The sequence below is a fragment of the Lissotriton vulgaris genome, chromosome 9, assembly GCF_964263255.1.
Source record: "Lissotriton vulgaris chromosome 9, aLisVul1.2, whole genome shotgun sequence".
Taxonomy (NCBI): Eukaryota; Metazoa; Chordata; class Amphibia; order Caudata; family Salamandridae; genus Lissotriton; species Lissotriton vulgaris.
This window is the reverse complement of record NC_141697.1, coordinates 685,357,209-685,365,948: the sequence shown is the minus strand read 5'-3', so window position 1 is coordinate 685,365,948 and position 8,740 is coordinate 685,357,209. Positions and strand designations below refer to the sequence as shown.

Sequence of the window (8,740 nt, the reverse complement as noted above, 5' to 3'; positions counted from 1 at the left end):
AGTCAGGGATGCTTGAAATTAGCTATATAAGTACACATGAGATACACAAGCCCATAAGCCTGAAGGATAAGGTTTACTGTGTCCAACGCAGCAGAAAAGGATCAAGAAGCCTATCCCGCCTTTCGCCACCAGTCTAGGTTTTATGCCATTGGTGGGGTACACTACATAATGGGTAATATTGCCAGTGGTGGTGCACTGTTCTGTGAGTGGTAGTGCACTGTGCTATTTGTGGCGGTGCCCTCTGTCATTAATGGGTGTACACTACACAGTAGGTAATGTGGCACTGTGCAGAGCATATGGTGTTGCATCAAGGAGTGTATGTGTGAGATTTTTCAAATTGTTGTATGTTAAACATTTCTAGCTCTCATTCATGATTTAGGCAAAGATATTGTATTTTGTACAATAAGCAGCCTAGATTCAGCCTCCTTCAGCAATTGGATGCTTTGGTCAGGAACCTTCAACCATTATCAATCACATCATGAATCTGTTGTCTGGAGTAGTATACATCACTTCTTGGCTGTTTGAGTGTATTCTCCCACTTACATGAGAATGCTTGACGGACAATTTTTCATCCAAAAGTATACAATTTCTTTACATATTATGGACCTGATTTATATTTCAATGGATGGGATACTCCGTCACAAACATGGGAGGATATAGACAAAGGCTATCAATATTGCTAATTAATGGTCTTTGTGGTATTCTCAGCTTTGAGTCCTTCAGAAGCCTTTATTACATAAAGTGTTCCAGAGAGGTATGGGCATGTGCACCCACTTTCTTTGTCTCTGGGGTACAGTCTCTTTTGTAACACAGATTGAGATTGCACCAGTGCACGTCTAGTACAGGTATGATCCTATGGTGCCATTTCTCATTTGCATGGGGGCATGGCCCAATAAAAATGAGGAAACATTATGCTAATGCCCCTTTCCCAACTTTTGGATGCAGTTATGTCCAACAGAGGTGGCCCTTGTGAAATCAAGAACCTGGGGCCATTAAATAATTAATAAATAATGATTTCTATTATTTTGAAAAACTAAATTCCTTTGGGTGCCTGTTTTGTTTGGTTTCTTTTTTTGTTTGATTTACATTTTTTGTTGAATTTTGTTTAGAACCAATGTGGTTCTTCAATATTTTAGATGCAGGCACCGAGGCACTGGATCTTTCATGAGACAAACTGACTGTGCATCACAAAGAAGTGATACTCAGTCAATGCACCCCTGAGGTGCCCCTTGAAAGTTGAAAAGGGAGTGCCAGGGACCCTCCAGGCATTTGTATACAGTCCAGTTCAGTCACAGTGAAGTAGTGTGGCTCACTGGTTAGAGGCGGCAGACCCGAGAGCAGAGGACGGCCCAGGACCAGGGTTCGATTCCCGGCGCGGCAGGTTTCTGGACCAGGGTCAGCGGACTCGATAATTCTCTCGCCTCGGTGCCCACTCTGATCAGCGATCACACTCGGCAACTCTGGGCATTAGCTTGCCTCATCTTCACTAACGGCCCCACCAGACCGCCGGGGATGCCTGGTCTCACCCTGGAGATACCCATTAAGGGACCATCTCTCAGGGAAGCCAGGAAGGGTTTCGCAGCGGTCGAAGCGCCTTGGGACCCTACAGGTAAGTAGTGCACTATATAAATGCATATACATTTACTTTTACTCACAGAACCACCTGAAGGCGTAATCCTGACGCCCTTTAAAATGTGGGCCAGGATGCCGCCTGTAAAAGTTAAAGACATACCAGCAGCTTCAAACAGCTGATCCGCCTTAGATTAATAGCTATTTCCAGGTTAGGTGTGTGTTTGCAAGTGAGCTCTGGCTATCACATTACATGTAATAGAGAGAAAAGAACTGGTCTGCACCCATTGCACTGTTATAGGTCCATTTTGAAAACTATTCAATCAAAACCATCATATATCTTTTGTTAATAGGCAATAACTCAAATGGACGCACAAAATCAAGTGCCACATTTTATCAAGCTTCCTCTGGCAGAGGGAGAATATGAATAGGTGACTTATGTGCCTTCCTGTGCCTATCAGGTACGAAGCAGGTGGTGCAATTATCAATAAATTAGAATCTTGAGGCTCCAATGCAGGCCACCAGTAAAATGTATTTATTTATTTGCATGTGCTACTGACCACTAAATGACCCTTGTGTGCCCCCTTAATAATATCATCTCCGATAGTCACAGGAGGCTAACACACACACACACACACACACACGCACACACATCATTACATATTAGCACCCGTTCAACAACTGATAGGTCCTCTGAAATCTGTAAAAGATGTCTCAATGAGGCCTCAACATTTCTCTCCTTGGGCCAACCTTCTTTCATGAATTTGAAAACTGTCTGTAGCGTGGCATCCTGTTTGGAAGCTTATAACCACTGTTTATGTGTGATCACCCCTTCGTTCCACAGTATATCCCCCACAACAGCAATCTCTTTATCTTGAAGTGTATTAGATTCTTCACCTCTGATGGGTAACCTGGAGAGACAGTCTGCTCTTATGTTTTTTCCCACCAGGTATGTATTTCACTCTAAAAAATAATGCTTGCAGCTTTGATGACAATCTGACCAATTGTGAAGATGCTTTCCATGAATCAGTGCCACTCAACAGGTGGAGCACTGGTTTGTGGTCTGTGAATACATCAAAATAGGTACCCCAAATAAAATTCTTGTACCTTTCACCACCCAACAGCATGCCAAAGCCTCTCGCTCAATGGTGCTGTAATTGGCTTTCATACTTCTGAGAGAGTGAGAGGCAAAGGCAATGATGTTGTCTTTGTTCTGACATACCTGTGATAAAACAGCCCTCAATCCAACTTGACTGGCATCAACAGTTATGATACACTTTCTGCCTGCTCGAAATAGAGTTAAAGCTGGGGCTTGAATAAGGGGATTCTTAACTTTCTGAAATGCTTCTTACATATCATCAGACCAAATATACTTAATTCCTTTCTTGAGCAAATTCCTCAAAGGCTGCACAAGTATACCCCTTGACAAACCTTGAATATTATTCACTTAGCCTGAGAAAGGAGCAAAGTGCATCTTTGTCATTTGGATGTGCATTTTCAATAGCTTTAATTAATTAAAATGTTAGAGAAATATTATTGGGAGTGATAGAGTGTCCTAAGTAGTCAATGTATGCTTCTAAAAATTTGATTTGCATTAATATGTGCGGAGAGTGGTACCAAACTCTTTAAATTTTGTGAAAACCTTTCAAGAGTGTGATCATGTTCAGGTAGTGATTTTGCCAAAATCTTCACATCATCTTGAAATGCTTGTACACCATTTACACCCTCCAATATGTTAACCATGAGGCACTGAAAAACACTAGCTTCTAAAGTCAATGCAATCAGGAGTCTGCAAAATGTCAATGAGCTTAAGGGAGTTACAAAGATGGTTAACTCTTGAAACCTTTCATCTAATGGGAGTGGGTAGTGAACTGATTTGAGATCCCAAAGTGTGAAAAATGTAGTCTCCAATGCTGGCAAGTAGTTCTTAAACCTTGGCTAGAGAATGGCAATCAACCACAATGTTCCTTTTGAGACTGTGAAGATCAGCACGCAAGTGAATCTCACCAGACATTTTATGTACAATTACAATGGGACTTACCCATTCACAGGAGTCAGCGGGTTTGATAATGCCCCGGTTACTTACCGGTAATCTTCATTACTCCGAGTATAGTCTTCCTCGCCACATGAGTTACAAAGTGAGCTTTAGCTCCACAACAGAACCCTCCAAAGCAAAAAGAAACCACCTCCCACCCCCTCCCAACATGGCCGACCAGTCCCACCTGACCTCTATAAGAGGCGGGCCGGCCCAACCAATCAGCCTGATCTACCAAGCAAACAATGAAGCCGATAGCCAGACAGGGAGGGGGGGAGGGAACTCATGTGGCGAGGAAGACTATACTCGGAGTAATGAAGATTACCGGTAAGTAACCGGGGCATTACCTCCTCGTTAGTCTTCCTCGCCCCCTGAGTTACAAAGTGAGCCAATACCCAAGCCAACAAGGCTTCATTGATCACCAGAACAACAACACCACACGGTGATGCAGAGAAACCAACCCAAGGTTGATGTAAAACAACTGAAAAGAAAACAGGGACCACAGGAAACCTGAAATCAAGACCTCCAGGAAAAGGAGGCCAACCAGGAGTCGCAGCTCCAGCACTCAGAACGGCCCCAGCGAAGTCCCCCCGGGACTGCCAGAGACCCAGGTACCAGGCGGGGGACGACCACGCCGAAGACAGATAAAACTCCACAGAGGAGACACCCACTAAGGGGGCCCAGGGAACAGAGCCACACCTCGCGCCACACCTCGCGGACCGACCCTGGGCCCCTGCCGGATCCACCAAACCCCGCGAAGCGTAGGGAAGGATGCCAGCCTGTGTAAGCCCGCGCGCCAAGGAGGAACGAGGGCTAGCGGCCCGAACAAACCGGGCCCAAAAGGCATAACACAGGTCATCCCACCGGGAAAGGAATAAAACGTGCGGCTAAGAGAAGCCAAAACAGCACGCCGAACAACCCGCCCGGACAAGGGAGGGACCACGTTGGCCGGAAAAAAGCGGTAAGATACCACCTGAGTCCGAGGCCCCAGGGAAGGGACCCCGGGAAGGACACGGGGGACATGCCGGAGGAACAACCCCGCCCGGCAAAACCCGCAAGAAGGGCGGGGAGCGGAGGAACGACCCCCGCACGCCCATCCGCCCAGCAGACACCATCGCCACCAGGGAAACCTGACAGGCGAGGAACCGCAGAGCCACCGAGGGCTGGGGCCCAAAAGGGCGGACCCCGAAGAGCTCTTAGAACGAGAGAGGGAGCATGCAAGTGTATTGCGCTGTGCAAAGCGCACGTATCACCCAAAGGCATCAAGGTGCGTGCCTTGGGAACCCGACCTGGTATTCCCCTGCGAGATAACCCCAGCAGGATACAAGGTGAGAGTCAGGCATCCCGCCGCAAGGGGCCCAAGTGGAGATTAAGCAAGCATCTGCCCAGAGTTGCAGAGTGTGAACACGTGAGACGAGTAGGCACTGGCATGAGAATTCTCGAGTCCAAGGAAGTATTTAAGCCCAAGACCCACCGAGGCGGGGAATTGAACCCAGGTCCAGGACCATCTCAGCTACCGGGACTGCCGCCTCCAACCCCTGAGCCACACTGCTCCTCTAACATGGAACGCTCCACGAAATTGCGTGACCTCCTTGCGCCGGAGCCGTGGCAATCCTCTCAGTATCTTTCCAAATCATGTATACGTGCAGCCGGAGCGAGCACTGGAACAACCGCGGGAACCCAGCAGCAAAGCCACAACCCCCGAGCAAGCAGCCTCCTCCGCTCCAGAACCAGGCCTGCACAAGGAGGCAGGCCAGCCGACAAGAGCCGGCTCAACACCGGCGCCGAGAGCGGGGGACCCCATCACTGTACGGGAAGATCCGGGATCGGCCAGGTGGCTCGAATCGCCAGCTCGGCCAAAGGAGAGGGAACCCGGGGCGGAGGACCCCGCCGGGAGCCAAAAACAGGAATGCCCCAGGACATGCGCGGCAACCACGCGCGGGTGCCAGGCACATCACCCCAAAACAAGGCCATGCGCAGCCGGGACGAGCACCCAGGAGCACCCCGGCCCTGCCCCAGCGAATCCAGCCGAGGACCCGCGAAATCAGAGGGCACGGGGGAAACGCGTACATCAGACTGAAAGGTCACGCGAAAGACCGGGCAATAAGGACCCGGAAGGAGGAGTAGAACCCGGGCCGGAGGGCCGAGTCCCCCACCCAGAACCGATCCACCGGAGGCAGACCGAGCCGAGGCACCAGGCGCCGAAACACCGGGGGAAGGATGGCCCGAAGGGACAGGACCGGCGAAACCGACCCTTCCAGGGCGACTGACCCGTTATATGGAACGCCTCACGAACATGCGAGTCCACCTTGCGCAGGGGCCACGCCAGTCTCCTCAGAATCGTCCCAACTTTGGTATACGAGTTGCCGAAGTGAGTACGGCCAATACATGGGGACATCGAAGCATAGGTGCCAAGGCGGCAGGCCAGGAGGACTGCCAGCAACACCCGAAGCACGAGGAGCTGCGCGACCGCCGGAGATCCCAACGACCCCCAAACGACCCGGCGCCAAAGGATGGCCCCCCGCCCCCCTGACTGACCCAGAGGGAAGTACAAGCCCGAGACAGGAACCGAAGGGACCACCGCACATAGAACAGGGAGCCGACGGAGGAGAGACCCCGCCTGACGTGATGCCTCACCCACGAAAAAGATGAGGCCGGGCTGTATCAATTGCCCAGACAGGGAACACCAGGACTCCCTCCCGGCGAAGAAGATCCACCAGGCGGGTCATGAGCACCGGGCCAACCCACGGGTCAGAAGGCAAGCCCAACAGCGGCACCCGCAACCGAGAGTGGGGACCCCCACTCGCAGTCCGGCCTCCCAGGCCAACCCAAGGTCCACAGAATAGACAAGGGAAGGAGGTGGCATCCGAACCCGTCGGGAAGGGGGGACCCCGTGGAAAGACCGCAATACCAGCAAGACCGGACACCGGCCAGCCAGCCCGACGATCCCAAGAACCGCGACAGCCCCGGCCCAAGACGGGACGCAACGGAGGCGACAGCCCCCTTCCCCCCCAGGGAACCCCCAGGAGTGAGAGGGCCGAAAGCTAGGATCCAGGGGCGAATATTGGAGCGGCGGTACCAGTACGAGACCGGAAAACCGACACCCGGGCCCGGGAGCCAAAACCTGACCGCCCCGACCGACATGCAAGGGCGGGTCAACGGGCGTAGGTAGAGGAAGGGATCCCGGAGACTTGCGCAGAGGACGCCCCCAGGGAAACCCCGGGAACAACCCCCGCCGCCGGGGGAGGCAAATGCAAGCTCCAAACAGGAACGAAACACTAAGTAAGTGTGCCCTCCCCGCGTAGGGGTCCTGTCACACATCCCAGTAGCACAACTTGAGACAAGACCAGCGTACTACACCCCCGCAAGGGCACAAGGCGCTTGGACGCCAGCAGCTGTAGACTCATCCCGTCTAACCCCCTGAGGCGAAACATTCACCTTGGGATACCACTACAGCATCGGCAGGATTCGACCCGTGGACTGTGAGGGCTGTCCGCACCAAAGGCACAAGACTAACTTATGAGCTATAGCTCCTTAGTCCCGGACACCCCCGAGGAGGAGGCCAGGCATCCAAAGCATTGTGGGGGTCGAATGTGGAGAAAAAGCAAGCAATTGCCCAGGGAAGCAGAGCGGGACTCCATGAATGGAAAAGGCCCCGAGGCGCGACTAACCCGGACCCCGGACTAAATCGCACCCCAGAGCCGCCGAGGAACCGAACCCAGGTCCCGGGCCAGACCACTGCCCCCGGGCCTGCCCTACCCACCAGTGGGTCATACTCCCCCACCGGGTACCGAGAGGGAGATAAAGCCAGGAGGGGGCGGGGCACCCCGCCTCGCAAAGACCCCTAGAAGGGCAAGCGCCGGAAAACCGGGGGAGCCCACAGACTGCGACAGAAGGGGGGGGACACATCCGCCACCCCGAGGAGTTCCCAGCAGTGCCAACACACCTGAGCCCGGCGCATCCTGACGGCTGCATCAGGGTCTGCTGCCGTTCCCCGAAAAGAACGCGCAAAGCGCTCCTGCCCAAACAGAAGTGCACTGGCAAACGGAATCCACAGAGAAGTAACGTACTCACCGAGGATCGTAGATACAGACGCATTGGCAGGATTCGAACCCTGGCCTGCGAGGGCTGTCTGTGCAACAACGCGCCCTAGCTCCTTCTCACGCAAGCCGCGTCAAAAACGCAGCGCCAGCAGGAGAGGGCCGTGTCAATTTTTCAAACGGCCGCACCTGGCGGCAATCAAACCCCGCCCCTGAGGGGCGGGAGGCGCCCGGACCAACATCAGCGCGGCAAACCGCCGCGGCCCGTAGGGCAGAATGAAAAGACATGCACGGAGGGAGGCGGCCGCGACCAGCGCCGCGCCTCCGAGACCCAGGCTGGCCGGAAAGGAGAGCCAGTGCAGAAAACGAGGTAGGACCGACCGCTACGTGCTGCACGCCGAGGCTCCTACCCCGGCCAGGCCTCAGTGCCAGTGACTTTAAGATGGTATGCAGACTAATCATTTTTGGGAGTTATTGCATGATTAATCTCCATATTATGAGAGTCAATGCCATATTCAGGCAAAATTTACTCGTTTTTGCCCAACCTGGGGTTCGAACCCCCCATTACCTGCACGTAGTGCATCCAGACAAAATCCCTGCATTCCAACAGCACATTTCAGAGACTACATTCAGAATTGAAGTCATTAATATCGTAGGCTCGGGTATTAACCCGGGTAAGTGCTGCCTGCAACTAGGCTGTGCGCCACAATGCATTGGGATATATCCATGGGCAAAGGCACGTGAATGAACCCCTGCCCCTCCACGGGCGAGGCACAACACACAGAATCTGCGTACCAAATGCACGTCACATATGCGACCAGCGCATTGACTGCCACCGGAGCCCCAGCACACACACAGGGGAACCAGCGCCGGACCCGAAGCCCACCAACGGGCAAGGGCCCTTTAGTAACGACCGGGGGAGACACGGGCATTTACAAACACTCCACACCCCCGGCCGCCCCCCCCCCCCCCTGTAGACCCTTGGCACGCTAGAGCAGCACCTAACCGGCCCCACAGGACCGGGGGAAGGAAGAGGGGGGGGGATTAGTAGGCCTAAGGCACCAGGGACCGCTAGAGCAGGTCCTCCACCCTAAAC

At 53.1% G+C, this 8,740-nt stretch overlaps 2 non-coding genes across 2 annotated transcripts; both read right to left on the bottom strand.

The window, feature by feature from the left end:
* Positions 1–5,159: 5,159 nt before the first annotated feature.
* Positions 5,160–5,266, bottom strand: LOC147692108 (U6 spliceosomal RNA). The gene has a single exon (XR_015300189.1). It is a non-coding gene; the product is annotated as a U6 spliceosomal RNA (small nuclear RNA).
* Positions 5,267–5,876: 610 nt separating this feature from the next.
* Positions 5,877–5,983, bottom strand: LOC147692107 (U6 spliceosomal RNA). The gene has a single exon (XR_015300198.1). It is a non-coding gene; the product is annotated as a U6 spliceosomal RNA (small nuclear RNA).
* Between the last annotated feature and the right edge of the window lie 2,757 nt (positions 5,984–8,740).